Source organism: Anser brachyrhynchus, assembly GCF_964034855.1.
Source record: "Anser brachyrhynchus genome assembly, chromosome: W".
Classification (NCBI taxonomy): domain Eukaryota; kingdom Metazoa; phylum Chordata; class Aves; order Anseriformes; family Anatidae; genus Anser; species Anser brachyrhynchus.
Window position 1 is genome coordinate 12,587,472 of NC_137704.1, and position 17,808 is coordinate 12,605,279.

Sequence of the window (17,808 nt, forward strand, 5' to 3'; positions counted from 1 at the left end):
AAAGATTCATTTGACTGTTCGGTATACTCCCTAAATATCTCAGTATACATAGATTAATTGATAATGTAAGTACATTTGACAATGCTTATTATACTTTATGACCCATCACCTAAGAGACATTAATAAAACATCCATTTGGTTCTCCATAACACTAACAGCACCACCAGTCCAGTACTCTCCTAGGTATGCCTTATCATAGAATCAGAATCATTAAGGTTGGAAAAGACCTCCAAGATCATCTGGTCCAACCATCACCCTACTACCAATATCAGCCACTAAACCATGCACAGTTACGAGATCAGTTCTCAACGATATCAGTTCTCAAAACCGGAGTGCCTACCCTTTTTTTTTTTTTTTTCTTCCCTAATTCTTCACTGATCCTGCCTTCTTAACCAGTCTCGGTTCCTTTGTCAGCTCTCTGCAGAACCACTGTCACCACAGCACAGGAGTGCTGAAATCAGCGGGTCATGCCTTCCTGCTGCAGTGGCGGCGGGGCTCCCCGGTAGGTGACTGGATCCCAGACGAGCCCCCAAATTGTGAGAAACACTCTGTAGCCAATAACATAGGCTCAGGTGAGGATCTCAGTGAAGTAGCATTTTTATTCACGATTGCAATGGCGGGTGTCCCACAAGCAAGAGCGCACCTACTAGTCACATAGTACAGTTTATATTCTTTATCTCTCAATGACCGGGACACTCCCCTGTTTCCCCATTGACTGGGTAGTCCAGGTTCACAGTCTATCCAGTGCTTCACAGACAATACATGGCTTTCAGTTGCCAGCCTGTTATTTTTCAAATTTCTTTTGACTTTTTTTACTCTGAGGTGATAATGTTTCTTCCCTTATCTGGCTTGACTTGACACCTAATTTCACCTAAATACCGTGAAATTCACCTAATTCTCCTAATCCACCTATTCACCTATTCACCTAATTACCGTGAAATTCACCTAATTCAACCAGACCTAAGGAGTCTGGTTGTCTGCATTTTACAAGGTGGTCTGGTAAGCTTTGTTATCACTGCAAGCATATCTCAATACCACATTCCTTTCCTCTAAACAATATGACATCTCTAGAAAAAACTCTTTCTTACATGGTCACATACACCCAGTAAATGCTTTTCTGTTGAATATCAATTTAGTACTTGTCTTTCTCCCCGTTCTCGGCCCGCCCCCCCCCCCTCCCCCCCCCCCCCCCCCCACATTGGGCATTCCTAAGAAGCAACATGTCTGGTACTTCCTGTGCTTATGTTAGTGTTGGGGAGAATCGAATGGATGTTTTACTAATGTCTCTTAGGTGATGGGACATACAGTATAATTAAGCATTGCCAAATGTACTTACATTATCAATTAATCTATGTACACTGGAAACTTAGGGAGTACACTGAACATTTAAAGGAATCGTTGAAGGGGAACCCTGGAAGGGAACAGGTACAACCTGACCTTGGATAAGGGCCTGGAAATGCTGAAATGAGTTGAAGCAGAACCAAGGAGCGGAGGGAGCATGCGTCGAGTGAGAAAGGTGAAAAGTTTAGCGGAGAGGAAGACTCCTTACTTCATCTGGACGACCACCTGGACGACCACCAGAGTGCGCCACGCATGTGCAAAGGGGAGGGGAGCTAATTAGAATGGAATGCGAGGCTGATGTTGCAACCTGTAATGAATATGTATACCTTACGTAATGTTGGATGTATAAATAATGGCTGGGAAGTAACGGGACTCGAAGCCAGATTTGGGCACCTGCCCCGGCTTCCAGCGCTGAATAAAGCACCTTCATATAATCACTTGGTGGTTATGTGGTTGCTACGCTAACACTTATGTTACCAATTCTGGTGCAAAAACATTTTTGTTCCTCCAGTTCCCCCCTTTTCTTCTTTATAAATTTGTCAAAGCAAAGAAATTGCTGAGCAGCTTCAAGAACCTTTTGAGCAAGTATAAGAAACACCCTTCCAGTTGCTTTGTTTTTTAGTAGTTCTGTTTTCACATTTTTTTTTACTTCATGCTAGAGAAAAGGCACAACTCCTTCTAGAATACTCCTTTGAAAGTTTCTTTTTTTGTTGTCTTGTTTTAGAACATGGAAAACAGTTTTCTTCAAGTAGTGCAAAATCAAGTCTCCTGTGCTTTGTAATTCTGGATGCTTGCACTTCCCCATAGGCCAGTCTGAAATGGATTTGAATGTAATTTTGTATGGGGTCATTATACAGCCACAGTAGTATTAACACAGGTGTGTAAGGAATGGTCCAGCAATTCGTGCCACTAAGGGATTTGAAGGGTTAACATTGAGGCCTGGGTTTAGGTGAGAAGAGAACAAAGGGATTTCTTCAGAGAAAAACTGCTGACTCTGCACGGACGTGCAGTAACTTCTGACAGCCGGCCAAGAGACCACTAGATAAGGAGGAAGAATATGAGCCTCCCTGTCCGAGCGGCCCCCGAGAGACTAACAGAGACTGATAAGCAGGCGCACCTGGGAGGACTTTGGATTCGGGAAACCAATTATAATAACCCTGCCTCTTCTAGAAGTAGTAATGAATATGTATTAGCCTAGGAGCATAAAAACCAGCCGCCTTACGTAACAGGTGTGCGTCCTGGTGGAGCAGAGACTCCCGGCGCACCCAGCGCTGTTTGCTTGCCTCTATTCATTTAATAAATTGTAAACTTTGATTGTAATCCTATTTGGGACTCAGTCAGTTATAACAGGTGGGAACAAAATTGAAAGGCATATTAGGGTGTTCTTTCACCATTGTTACATGGTTGTTTTTTATTTGGGAAACTATCTATTTGAGAGGGAGGAGGTTCCCCTGCAGCAGTTGCCATCAGCTGGCAGCTATTGCTTTCAGTGCTGGACTAGGCTGAGCTTTGCTCTATTTCAAGGTGACTCTTATATTCTTAAATTATTTGCAGCAGATTGCTGCTTTCAAATGCATCCAAAAATGAAAGGATGTTTTGAGAAAAAACAAATATTGTTTTCACTCATTCTGTTTTTATTTTCAATATAGTTCTCACTACCAAATAAGAATTAAGGTTTTTGCCTGCATCCTTACAACAGTTGAGCACATTCAGTCTGTTCACTGAACTCCTTTTTGAGTCAGGGAGCTTACAGCCCTATTCTGTGTTGTATGAGGGTTGTTGGTGGGTCACGTGTATAATTTTTGTCTTTATGATACTGTCTGTATTTAAACCAAACTCAGTTTCTGCATTTCATTTAACAAACAGTCACTGTCCTAATGCAAAAATTTCCATCAGGGACAGTATGCTGATGAATGTCAAGACTGCTTTGAACTTATCTTGGCCAAGCAGTTGAGCTTGGGATTTAGAGGTTATTTATCATGCACCAAGGATTTACTGAAAGGAAGGTGTCTTGGTTTCGGCTAGGACAGAGTTAATTTTCCTCCTAGCAGATGGTAGGGTGCTGTGTTTAGGATTTAGGATGAGAATAATGGTGATAACACACTGATGTTTTAGTTGTTGCAGAGCAGTGATTACACTAAGCCAAGGACTTTTCAGCTTCTCACATTGCCCTGCCAGCAGGCAGGCTGGGGGTGCAGCAGTAGCTGGGAGGGGACAGACCCAGGACAGCTGACCCAAAGTGGCCAAAGGGGTATTCCATATCATATGATGTCATGCTGAGCAATTAATACGGGGTGACTGGATGGGGTGGGGGGACTGGCTGCTCGTGGATAGAATCATAGAATCATAGGATCATAGAATATCCCGAGTTGGAAGGGATGCACAAGGATCATCGAGTCCAACTCCTGGCACCACACAGGTCTACCCAAAAATTCAGACCATATGACTAAGAGCACAGTCCAAACGCTTCTTAAAATTTGACAGGCTTGGTGCAGTGACTACGTCCCTGGGGAGCCTGTTCCATGCGTGACAGCGCTCTCAGTGAAGAACCTCTTCCTGGTGTCTAGCCTGAACATCCCCTGCCGCAGCTTGACACCATTCCCGCGGGTCCTATCTCTGGTCACTAAAGAGAATAGATTGTCTAGATTGTCGCCTGCCCCTCTACTCCCCGTCGTGAGGAAGCTGTAGACCGCGATGAGGTTTCCCCTCAGCCTCCTCTTTTCCAGGCTGAACAGGCCCAGTGACCTCAGCTGCTCCTCATACGTCTTCCCCTCTAGGCCCTTCACCATCTTAGTAGCCCTTCTCTGGACACTCTCCAACAGCTTAATGTCCTTTTTGTACTGTGGTGCCCAGAACTGCACACAGTACTTGAGGTGAGGCCGCACCAGCGCAGAGTAGAGTAGGACAATCACTTGCCTTGACCGACTAGCAATGCCGTGCTTGATGCATCCCAGGATACGGTTGGCCCTCCTGGCTGCCAGGGCACACTGATGGCTCATATTCAGCTTGCTATCAGCAACAACCCCCAGATCCCTCTCTGTGGGGCTGCTGTCCAGCGCCTCATTGCCCAGTCTGTACGTATAGCCAGGGTTGCCCCATCCCAGGTGCAGGACCCGGCACTTACTCTTGTTAAACTTCATGCGGGTTGGTGGTTGCCCAGCTCTCCAATCTGTCCAGATCTCTCTGCAAGGCCTTTCCACCCTCAAGGGAGTCAACAACTCCTCCAAGTTTAATATCATCAGCAAATGTGCTCAATACACCTTCTAGTCCTACATCCAAATCTTTTATAAAAACATTGAAGAGGACTGGCCCTAAAATGGAGCCTTGGGGGACCCCACTAGTGACCGTCCACCAGCCTGATGCGGCCCCATTTACCACAACCCTTTGAGCCCTGCCCGTCAGCCAATTGCTCACCCATCGTATGATGGTTTTGTTTAGCTGTATGCTGGACATTTTGTCCAGTAGGATCCTCTGTGAAACTGTGTCAAAAGCTCTACTGAAATCCAAAAAGATTACATCAGCTGGTTTCCCTTGATCTACTAGATGGGTGATCTTATCGTAAAAGGAAATCTAATTTTTTAGGCAGGACCTACCCCTCATGAACCCATGTTGGCTGGGACCAATGACTGCATTGTCCCCCAGGTGCGCTTCAATAACTTCAAGAATCATCCTCTCCATAATTTTACCAGGCACTGACGTGAGACTGACAGGCCTGTAATTGCCAGGGTCTTCTTTCTTCCCTTCTTGAAAACTGGCACAACATTTGCCAGTTTCCAGTCAACTGGGACCTCTCCAGATTACCAAGACCATTGAAAAATAATTGAGAGAGGTCCCGTGATGACATCAGCCAGCTCTCTAAGCACCCTGGGATGAATCCCATCCGGACTTGTATGGATCCAGGTGGAGCAGCAAATCTCGCACATGTCAGGGTCAGTTGGGAGTTTATCATTCCCGCCGTCATGGTCCTCCAGCTCAGGGCACCCTGGGTCCCGAAGCCCATCATCAGTGTTGAAGACGGAGGCAAAGAAGGCATTAAACGTCTCTGCTTTGCCTATGTCCTTGTCTGTGAAAGAAAGAAAGAAAGAAAGCGTAAGGAAGCGGGCAGGGAGGGCAGACAACTGGGATGGCTGAGCAAGGACCTGCTGGTCAAACTGAGGCTCAAGAAGGAAATGCACAGGCAGTGGAAACAGGGACATGTGGCCTGGGAAGAGTACAGGGATGCTGTCCGTATGTGCAGGGATGGGATCAGGAAAGCCAAGGCACAGATGGAACTGAGCTTGGCAAGGGAAGCAAAGAATAACAGGAAAGGTTTCTATAGGTACACTGCTCAGAAAAAAAAGGCCAAGGAGAGCATACCCCCTCTGATGGATGAGAAGGCTGAACTGGTAACAACAGACATGGAGAAGGCTGAGGTAGTCAACAACTTCTCTGCTTCAGTCTTCACTGCCAGTCAGGCTTCCCAAGTCTTTAATTTCCCTGAGCCCACAGATGGAGGATGGGGGAGCAAATTCCCCTCCCCAGTGTAAGAGAAGAACAGGTTCAAGAACACCTGGTGAAAATAAACAAGTACAAGCCTATGGGGCCTGATGACATGTATCCCAGGGTCCTGAAGGAACTGGTTGATGTAGTTGCCAAGCCTCTCTCCATCATATTTGAAAAGTCCTGGCAGTCAGGCAAAGTCCCTGGTGACTGGAAAAAGGGAAATATCAGTCCTGTTTTTAAAAAGGGCAGAAAGGAGTGTGGGAAAGGAATTCGCAGGTGGCTTCGCGCTGCTTCAAACATCCCTGAATTAGAGATAATGAGGAAACAAGCGGTAGAAACAAAAACTTGAGCAAGGTTGAGATAAAGTAAATTGGCTAGTGTTAAAGATGAGCTTTGGGCAGTGGCCAATTGCTGGCTGGCTCGAGGCGTGTCTGAGGCTCTCTAACCAATTGTATGACAGATTCGGGCGCGTGGACAGCACGTGGGGCTACGGGAAAAGTATATGTAGTGGTGAAAAATGTCAATAAAGGTCTCCTGTTCAAGAGCCATCAGGAGTCCGTGTCTTGCATCCCTTCAAATGGTGACCCCGACGTGGGAGGAGCAGCGCTGCACGAGCGTCCGAAGGGAACCCAGCTGAACAAGTCAAGCTCGCAGCTGGACTGCAGCTTCAACCCCGGGACATCACCTGACGGACAGGTGAGCGGCTGGGCATTGATCATGGGAGCTAGCCTTTCGGCAGAGGAAGAGGCTATAGTGAAATTACTAACGCAACTCCTAATAGACAGGGGAGTAAAAAATGATCTGTTTAAGATAAAGCTATTATTGAAATTTTTGCGAAAACAAGGGTTCCCCTCAATGGCTTCCGCAGTATTTGATGTAAAAACTTGGGACCAAGCGGGGGAAAAAATATGGGAAGCAGCATCCAGTGGGGATACTAATGCTGCTGAGGTGATGACTACGTGGCGGCTGGTGACAGAGGCTTTAAGATCGTGGCAGGCAGAAAAGGAAGTACAGAATGCCGCTGCCCAGGCAATAACAGCAGCCGAACCGAGATCAGAGCCTGCAAGGTCACCAGAGCACTGCAATTTGATAGACCTGGGGGATGACAAGGAAGAGGGCCGTGGACCGCCGCCGCAGAGCCCCTCCCCGCTGCCGCCGCAGAACCCCTCCCCGCTGACCCCCTCGGCTCCCGCCTTGCTTGCCCCTGATAATGCCTCTCTGGGAGCCCGAGCTTTCGACCCGCGGGAACGATGGGAGCTGGTGCGCCGAGAAGTGCTAAAAGACGGGGACCTGGTGGGAATGGCTTTCCCGGTGCAGGTGCGACCCAACGGTCCAAATGAATATAATGCCTTCCAATGGGATCTAATTAAGGAATTGAGAAAGACTGTGACTACATATGGATTACATGCACCATTTACTCAGTCATTGTTAGAAAACGTTATGACTGGTCACTTGCTGGTGCCGTACGATTGCCGTCAGATAGCCGCGATGATTTTAACGCCAACACAAAAATTACTCTGGGAGCAAAAATGGAAAGAAGGGTGCGAATTAGCCCCCCTGGGTAACATAGAATGGCAGCCTGGCTACCCCCTCCGGGGAGCCGGGATCCCACAGTTGATGGGGACTGAGCCGTTATTTGATCCGAGATTGCAGGCTAGGCTCAACGATGCCATCTTGCGGCAGTCCGCGTCTCTGGCCTTCCAGGCTATGTTGAAGTTGCCTGAAGTTGGAAAAGTCCAGCCATCATTTACCAGCATTAGGCAACAAATTACCGAGCCTTATATGCAATTCATTGATAGATTGCGAGACGCTTTGGACAAACAAATTGACAACCGCGAGGCCAAAGAGGCCCTTATACTAAAACTGGCAGTGGAAAATGCAAACACAGACTGTAAGAAAATACTCCAAGCCCTGCCTGCTAATACTACACTGGTACAAATGATAGAGGCTTGCAATCGAGTCGGATCCATAGAACATCACACTGCCGCTTTGGCCGGAGCTTTTGCTGCTGCGCTTAAAACCGGGCGAAAACGGTGTTTTCGCTGTCGAGCCACGGGGCATTTTGCCACCGAATGCCCACAGCGAGGAGCGGGGGGGGGAACGCGGTAACTCTGCCCCTCCCACTGTTTGCCCACGGTGCGGCACGGGATGGCACTGGGCTAGCCAGTGCCGTTCGACGCATAATGCAGAGGGACAACCTTTACAACCGCGGCAGGGAAACAGGAAGCAGAGCGCGGGGCGAGGCCGCGCGATGACACAAGTGCCCCGGCCCTCCTTCGTGGGCGGGCCGTCCTCGCGGAAGTCACCGCCCTGGGCGATGATGACTACCGGGCTGCGACCGCAGCCGCCCACTGCTCCAGCGATCCCGTCCACTACGTCACCGTGGATTCCCTCACAGCCAGAACCTGAGGAAGCGCCGGATTAGATGTTTCCACAGTAACGAGCTGCACCCTTTGGGACACTCGGGTCCGCAAAATACCTCTAAACGTAAAGGGACCAATAGGGAAGGGATGCAGCCCCCTCTTGCTAGGGCGGTCTAGCACCCCACTAACGGGTCTTTTTGTACTGCCTGGAGTAATCGATGCTGAATATGAAGTGTTATAAATGACTGAGTCCCAAATAGGATTACAATCAAAGTTTACAATTTATTAAATGAATAGAGGCAAGCAAACAGCGCTGGGTGCGCCGGGAGTCTCTGCTCCACCAGGACGCACACCTGTTACATAAGGCGGCTGGTTTTTATGCTCCTAGGCTAATACATATTCATTACTACTTCTAGAAGAGGCAGGGTTATTATAATTGGTTTCCCGAATCCGAAGTCCTCCCAGGTGCGCCTGCTTATCAGTCTCTGTTAGTCTCTCGGGGGCCGCTTGGACAGGGAGGCTCATATTCTTCCTCCTTATCTAGTGGTCTCTTGGCCGGCTGTCAGAAGTTACTGCACGTCCGTGCAAAGTCAGCAGTTTTTCTCTGAAGAAATCCCTTTGTTCTCTTCTCGCCTAAACCCAGGCCTCAATGTTAACCCTTCACACCCCTTAGTGGCACGAATTGCTGGACTATTCCTTACATGAAGGAATAATACAAGCAATGGCATGGACTCCTTCTCCTCCAATGCTCATACCCAAGGGGACTAGAATTGCACAGTTAATACTATTTAAAGCCATAGTTCCACAAGCAGAGACGCGTGACTGACACGACGCGGGGTTTGGATCGGTGGGACTCCCATCAGTTTTTTGGGCCTCGGCCATCACCATTAAGAGACCTACACTGACCCTAACACTTCATCACCCAAAGGCCAACCCCTCGAGTGCACAAATAACCGTATTAATGGATACCGGGGCAGATGTCACAGTAATTGCTCTTCAGGATTGGCCCAAAGGTTGGCCGTTAGATTCCACCACAAAAGGCCTTGTGGGAGTTGGTGGTGTCTCCGATACTTTTCAGAGCCGTTATATGCTTACCATTAAGACTCATGAAGGCTCACTCTATAATGTCCGGCCATATGCTGCCCTCATACCTGTCAGTCTCCTGGGGAGGGATGTGATGGGACAGGGCGAGTTCACCCTGAGCTTTCCGGAAAATTTTTGATAGTGGCCATTGACAAATGACCGCGCATGAGACTCACCTGGAGGACTAATAATCCTGTGTGGGTGAATCAATGGCCGCTCCCTGCGGAAAAGGTCGCTGCTCTCCAAGAACTTGTCCAAGAACAGTTACAATTGGGACACATTACCCCCACAACCAGCCCCTGGAATTCATCTGTGTTTGTTATTAAAAAGAAAAGCAGGAAATGGCGATTACTTCACAATTTACATCAAATAAACAATGCAATGGAGGACATGGGAGCTCCCCAGCCTGGATTACCTTCTCTCGCTATGCTCCCTCGCAATTGGAATATCTTAATTACTGATTTAAAGGACTGCTTCTTTACTATTCCACTTCACCCTGCTGATGCTCTTCGATTCGCGTTCTCGGTCCCAAAAATCAGTAAGACCGAACCAATCGATAGGTATCATCGGACTGTGCTGCCCCAAGGGATGAAAAACTCCCCAACAATTTGCCAAACATACGTAGCAGGAGCACTATGCCCCGTACGCAAACGATTCCCGCACGTATACATCTATCATTATATGGATGACATATTGCTCTCCAGTCCGACAGAAAACGCAAGAGGTACTGCCTGCTCTATGGCAGGAGTTACAGAAATGGGGATTACAAATCGCACGGGAAAAAAATTCAAATGGAGGCGCCTTGGAAATATTTAGGCTGGAAGATACTGCAGCAAAGTATTCAACCCCAAAATGTAGCCATTACAATGGAAATTCGCACGCTCAATGATGTCCAGAAGCTTATAGGCAATATAAATTGGATAAGGACGCAATGCGGAATTGACAACCATACACTAGCACCCCTGTTCGAGTTGTTAAAAGGGGACACTGATATTAATGCGCCCTGCCGCCTGACTAATGAAGCCAGGGCGGCACTAAACCATATAGAGGAGAAGATCTCTGCCCAATAATGCCAGCAGCAAGCAGAAAATTTACCCATTCAGCTCTACATATGCAACCAGAATCCATAACCTTTAGCTATTATTGCGCAATGGGACTCCAATGCAACAGACCCGTTGCTGCTATTAGAATGGGTGTTTCTACCCCACCAACCGACAAAGACGCTTGCCACCCGCATTGAAATGTTTTCAGATTTGATTAGGAAGGGTAGAGAACAAATTATAGAAATGGCCGGAGAAGAGCCAAAATCCATTATCATTCCGATAGTTAAAGACTATCTTGATTGGTGCCTCCAGAATAGCTTAGAGCTACAATCAGCCTTTTTGGGTTTCAAGGGTCAACTTGATATACATCTCCCATCTCATAAAATGCTTACCTTTTATAATAATGTACAGGTTGAGGACAAGCCACTATATTGATGGCACCCAGTCCAAGGACAAACAGTATTCACAGTCGGGTCAGGGAGAACAAGAAAAGCTGTAGTCGTGTGGGAACAAGGAGGCCACTGGCAACATGTGATAGAAACAATACAGGGCTCCCCTCAGATAGTAGAATTACATGCGGTAGCAATGACATTCAAGCAACGGGACCAGGCTCCACTAAATATTGTCTCTGATTCACATTATGCAGTAGGAGTAGCACAACGAATTGAAAGATCTCAGATCAAACACATCCACAACAAAGCACTATTCTAAAAATTTAAAGAGTTATTATTTCTTGTAGAGCACCGTACCCACCCTTATTGCGTGATCCACATTAGAAGTCATACGACACTCCCGGGATTCTTTACAGAAGGAAATGCCCGGGCCAATCAATTGACTAGCATTGCATTCCAAGTCCCAGTGCCAAATACATTGTCCCAGGCTCATTTATCACATCAATTCTTCCACCAGGCAGCAAAGGCATTGTCCAAACAGTTTGCCATCCCCATAGGAGATGCTAAGCTTATAGTACAGACCTGCCCAGATTGTCAAAAATGATCAGGCCCACTGACTACAGTTAATCCTAGGGGCCTCTCTTCTCTTCAGATTTGGCAAACTGACGTTACTCACATTCCCGAGTTCGGGAGGCTAAAATACGTTCACGTGTCCATAGATTCTTTTTCGCATGCGCTCTGGGCCTCTGCGATGACGGGCGAAACAAGCCGTCACGCACAGGTGCATTTCCGTGCAGCCTTCGCCGCCCTCGGAATCCCTAAAGAAATAAAAACTGATAATGGCCCGGCTTATGCGAGCCGCTCTACGCAGGCTTTTTCCATACCTGGGGCATCACTCACAAGACAGGCATCCCACACTCACCCACAGGACAAGCAATAGTAGAACGTGTTCACCGCATATTAAAGGACTTATTGGCAAAACAGAAAAAGGGGGAGACACAGGAGACCCTGCAGAATAGATTAAACAAAGTGGTATATGTCATGAATCATTTGACACTACCTTTTCAATACAAAGAAATACCACCTATAATTAAGCATTTTAAATTAATGGAATCAGGACTAACATCCATTCCAACAGGAAAAGCGATGGTTATGATGAGAAATCTGGATACTGGGGGGTGAGAAGGACCATATGCCTTAATAACCTGGGGGCGAGAGTATGATTGTGTTTCCACAGGGCAAGGACCACGATGGGTGCGGGCTCGTGGCGTGCGACCATGATTGGGACCATCATCCTTGTCCGCCTCTGCAGCTTCGGCGCCTCCTGGGTCTCAATCCAGCCCAGATGAAACATCTGGGTCACCCTCGCCAACATGACCGGACAAAACCATATGTGTCTGTCTCTGGCCAGCACGGGAAATCCGTTCATGACCTGCCTAGTCGGGATTCCTCTAGAAGATAAGGATCTGACAAATTTGGTTAGCAGCACATCAACAGGGCCACACCTTGTGGGGGTGTGGACCTCTCAGATAGAGGAAATGCCTCCAGAGAGGCAATGAACAACTGGGATGGTTGGGTGGTCCAATTACCGATAGCCCCGTTGGAGCCACAGGAATTAGATATCCTGGGATGTGTAACAGCAACAGCATGTGTAAGGTTCAATTGCTCAGGCAAAAAATCCAATCATGAAACAAATGGTCAATGCCACTCTTGCTCCTTATTGCAATGCATCTCTTTGGTGTAATTATACAAAACTATAATAGCATCCTTCCTTGCGCCAGGAGCCGCTCTGCTTGGCTGTGGGATCGACTGTGGAATGGTCGCCCCCAAGGTGCACCCTGAGCATTTTCCTCAGAGGGGTCTCCACTCTCAGCCGCTCACCACGGGAGTAGACAAGGACCTCCTGAAGCCGCGGACAAATTATTTTAAGTGATATTTTCTTGTGGTATGAATGAGAAGTGCAAGAGGCCTCTGTGTGATTGTGTGATTGTGCTGTGCGAGTGAGAAGCAGCATCGCTGCGAAGCAACATCCCTAGCGCTTAGTGGCTTGTTGACTGATGTAGATTCTAGTAGGCATGCTACTTTACAATCGTAATTCTGCATGTGATTCTTACCCTGTTGCTTATTGTACCGTGCTTATTGCAATGTCTGCGGTGATTGAAAAATCTATAGAAAGCGTTTAGTTGGTTGAAAATAAAAAAAGGGGGAATTGTGGGAAAGGAATTTGCAGGTGGCTTCGCGCTGTTTCACACATCCCTGAATTAGAGATAATGAGGAAACAAGCGGTAGAAACAAAAACTTGAGCAAGGTTGAGATAAAGTAAATTGGCTACAGTGTTAAAGATGAGCTTTGGGTAGTGGCCAATTGCTGGCTGGCTCGAGGCGTGTCTGAGGCTCTCTAACCAATTGTATGACAGATTCAGGCACGTGGACAGCGCATGGGGCTATGGGGAAAGTATATGTAGTAGTGAAAAAGGGCAATAAAGGTCTCCTGTTCAAGAGCCATCAGGAGTCCGTGTCTTTCATCCCTTCAAAGGAGGACCCAGGGAACTACAGACCTGTGAGCCTCACCTCTGTGCCTGGGAAGATCATGGAACAGATCGTCCTGGAAGCAATGTCAAGGCACATGCAAGACAAGGAGGTGATCCAAGACAGCCAGCATGAATTCACCAAGGGCAAATTGTGCCTGACCAATCTGTTGGCATTCTATGATGGAGTGACTGTATCAATTGACAAGGGAAGACCGACTGATGTCATCTATCCAGATTTCTGCGAGGCCTTTGACACAGTCCCACATTAAGTCCTGATTTCCAAATTGAAGAGATATGAACTTGATGGGTGGACCATTCAGTGGATAAGGAATTGGCTTGAAGGTCACGCCCAGAGGTTCAAGGGTGGTGAGGCACTGCAACAGGTTGCCATAGTGGTTGTGGATGATCCATCTTTGGAAGTGTTCAAGACCAGGTTGGATGGGGCTTCGGGCAACCTGGTCTAGTGGACGGTGACCCTGCCCATGGCAGGGAGGTTGGAACTAGATGATCTTTAAGGTCCCTTCCAACCAGAGCTATTCTGTGATTCTATAATTCTATGATTCTATGATTACTAGTGCCCTAGTTTAGACTAGGATAGAGCTAATTTTCCTCCTAGCAGATGGTATGGTGCTGGGTTTTGGATTTAGGATGAGAATAATGGTGATAACACACTGATGTTTTAGTTGTTACAGAGCAGTGCTTACACCAAGCCAAGGACTTTTCAGCTTCTCGCTCTGTCCTGCCAGTGGGCAGGCTGGGCGTGCAGCAGGAGCTGGGAGGGGACAGACCCAGGACTGCTGACCCAAGCTGGCCAAAGGGATATTCCATATCATATGACATCATGCTGAACAATTAATGTGGGGTGGCTGGCCGGGGTGGGAGGGAACTGCTGCTCGGGGATAGGCTGGGCATCGGTCAACGGGTGGTGAGCAATTGCACTGTGCATCACTTGTTTTGTACACATCATTATCAGTAGTACTATTATCATTATAATAATTATTATTTTCCTTTATTTTCTGTCCTAATAAACTGTCTTTATCTCAACCCCCAGGCTTTCACTTTTTTTTTTCGATTCTGTCCCCCATCCCAGCGAGGGAGGGGGAGGGGGAGTGAACTGCTTTGTGGTGCTTAGATGCCTGATGGGTTCAACCACAAAAAAGGGTTAAAAGAAAGTTTGAATTAACAACGTTCTTGTGAAAAACACACATTTTCATGATGCCAAAGTGTAGGCAGACCTGGCCAGTTGGTTGGAGGTATCTGAATATGAATTATATTATGGTAACGATAATGTCAAAATACGAAGAATTTTTTCTTAAAAGCTAGGATTCACTGAACTGTATATGTTAACAATATATCAGTAAGTAGAGTTGTGGAGGTTTTACTCACCTGGGCAGCTGAACTCCATCACAACCACTCTCTCACTCCCATTCCTCAAAGGGAAAGGGGGACAGCAGGTTACAACCACCGTTGGAAAACAGCAGTGAGTGTCCGGCCTGCGTGAACTGCTGCGCAAACTGCCACGCTACACCCTGTTTACTGCGCTCCCTAGGGGCTGCCTTTGTTCAACAGGGGGGGCTGCTGGCTCCGCCCACACCTCGTCAGCTGCCCTGGAGGGCTGCGGGTCCTGGCGGCTCTCGCGGCTACCTTCCTCGAGTGGCCTTGATGCAGGAAAAAACCCTGTCCCCCTTGATCCCCTGTTCTGCTGCAGAACGCGTCTACCCCAGATCCGATCACCTTAGCAGATGATTAACAAACATAATTCCTTTATCCAAGACCAATTGGGTAACCACGAAGTTAATTTTTAACTTACTCCAAGTCAAGGGAGGGACCACCTCACAAAACTATGGAACCCGTAAGGGTGGACAGCAATAGCATTGGGGGGGGCTTTCAGTTCTGGTTTGTTTAAGAAGTTTTTACCCAGCCATTTTGCTTATGTAATTTGTCAATTACTGTCATATTAAGAAATAGAGCTCCCAGATGTGAGAAATAAAGTTGTGTTTTTGCAGTGGAAAATTCCACTAACCTTGCATATTCAAAAGTGATTGTGCAGGCATAACAGTGGCATAACAGTGGGGGGTATGTTAAGCACATAAGCAGAAGGTCCCACTGTCCCAAAATAAGGCAGATAGCTAAAAAAAAAAAAACAAGACGAGCAGTGCGAAATCAGTAAAAACAAAAAAATCACAGGCCCTTGTTGTGGTTTAACCCGGCTGGCAGCTAAACACCACACAGCCGTTCGCTCACCCTCCCCCCTCCCTCTCTGGGATGGGGGAGAGAAACGGGAAAGTGAAGCCTGTGAGTTGAGATAAAGGCAGTTTCTTAAGACAGGAAAATAATAATAACAATACTAATAATAGTGATAATGATAATAGTATTAATAATAATAATGAGTATGAAACAAGTGATGCACAATGCAATTGCTCACCACCCGTTGACCGATGGCCAGCCTATCCCTGAGCAGCCGGCCCCCCCACCCCGGCCAGCCACCCCTATATATTGTTTAGCATGACATCAGATGGTATGGAATACCCCTTTGGCCAGTTTGGGTCAGCTGTCCTGGGTCTGTCCCCTCCCAGCTCCTGCTGCACCCCTAGCCTGCCCGCTGGCAGGACAGAGCGAGAAGCCGAAAAGTCCTTGGCCTGGTGTAAACACTGCTCTGCAACAATTAAAACATCAGCATGTTATCAGCGCTCTTCTCATCCTAATCCAAAACATAGCACCCTACCAGCTACTAGGAGGAAAATTAACTCTGTCCTAACTGGAACCAGGACAGATATCCACCCCTTATTCCATACCATTTATGTCATGCTCAGGTTACACTCTTTCCAATACATTCTAATTAATCACCATTTTCATCTATGATATATAGCAATCATGGTAGTGATGACATACAGTACTGTATAATAATTAACATACTACATTTCACCTCATGGGCTATTCTCACCCAGTATTAAATCCCCTTGAGGTACACACCGGACCTCCCCATTCTTTTGCATTACCCACCAAGTGCATCCAGGTCCCTGAGCAAAAGCAATCCCACGAATGGGTTTGCCTTTTCCTGAGGCAGGAGTAGCCCAGACTGTCTTACCCAGCATGTTTCTTACGTGCACTATGTTATAAATTACTCTTTTAGCCAGAAAGAATTAGTTTATTGAGTAAGCGATCAGCAAGCAAAACAGCGCTGGGCGGCCGGGGAGTCCATGCTCCTCCAAACGGCGCGCGCCCCCCCCCCCCCTTTCGCAGTCCCCTTTTATCATCGAGTTCTTCCGGGGTTACGTAGCCCCCCTTCCTAGTACTGCGGCTGCGTCAACTGTTGCTAGGGGGTCGTCTCTGGTCCCTCTGGTGGTCGCTCGGATGAAGGCAGTAGTCTTCCTCTGCTTGGTATGTGGTGTTTTCCCCTCCTTAATTGGTCATGTTGGTTTGTCTTAAGATAGGGCAGTGGGTTATCGGTTTGGCAATTATATTATTTACACAAAGTTCTCTCAATCTTATGTCTGAGACATCAACAGGCAGGATGTCTCAAGGTTCTTACCGCCACCTGGGTGACTCCTTTTGTTCCTTCTTAATATAGCCATGAGAAATAATGAACAAACATTCTTTATACATCACAATCCCTCCTTTTTCTTTTAGTCACTTATTTTGTTCGTTAATTCCTGGTATGCCTGACTACTGAGCATTAAAGTTTCAGCAGTTTCAGCATCCTCATCCATAGTTATAGGTTCATATTTAGCACGGATAAGCATCAAATGCGCTGACTCTAAATGGCTTTTTACAATCGCGATTACTCGGTTAAAAATACATGGTCCAAAGGTTAGCCCTAACACTAATAACAACAAAGGTCCTGCTACTGTTGACAGCAAAGTTGTAAGCCAAGGTGAATAATTAAACCAAGATTCATACCAATTCTGCCTGGCTTCATTCTCTCGCTTTCTCTTTTCCAATCCTTCTCTGAGCTTCATCATTGTATCCCTCACTACTCCAGTGTGGTCTGCATATACACAGCATTCTTCTTTCAAGCGGCACATAATCCACCCTGCTGCAAAAATATCAAATCTAGTCCTCTACGGTTTTGCAAAACAACTTCTGATAGTGACCTTACTGATTTTTCCAGGGCTGTAATAGATTGTTCAACTCGAGTTAAATCTTCATCTACAACCACACGTAGGGAGGTGAACTCCTGACTTTGTCTGACTAGAGAGGCAACTCCAGTGTCTACCCCGGTACCTCCCAGAATTATTAATGTAGCCAGTGTTACAGCCGTGATTGTTTCTCTTCTTGTTAGATGGTGCTCTGCTACCGTGTGCTGTGTATATACGTACTCTTCAGAATGGTACAGAATTCTTGGTACAATTATTACCTGTATACAGAAATCTTGAGACACATTAAAGAGTTTGAGTGATAAGCAAGGAGTAACACCCATCGATGAACAGACCCATCTAGTGTTATCTGCGGGTATTAACCATTTTTCTTTACCTCCTGGTGTAACCTTCTCTGTAATACTACATAGATGGAGCTTCTCACCAGGGACCGTGCCTACGCACCTGCCATTTCCAGTTACTTCCGTCAATGTTATT

General features: G+C 46.9%; 1 long non-coding RNA gene across 1 annotated transcript; it reads right to left on the minus strand.

Annotated features, from left to right (window-relative positions):
- Window positions 1-8,451: 8,451 nt before the first annotated feature.
- LOC308184873 lies at window positions 8,452-14,613 on the minus strand. Its single transcript, XR_013942982.1, has 2 exons — window positions 9,446-14,613; window positions 8,452-8,819 (listed from the first exon to the last, which is right to left on the minus strand). It is a non-coding gene; the product is annotated as an uncharacterized lncRNA (long non-coding RNA).
- Between the last annotated feature and the right edge of the window lie 3,195 nt (window positions 14,614-17,808).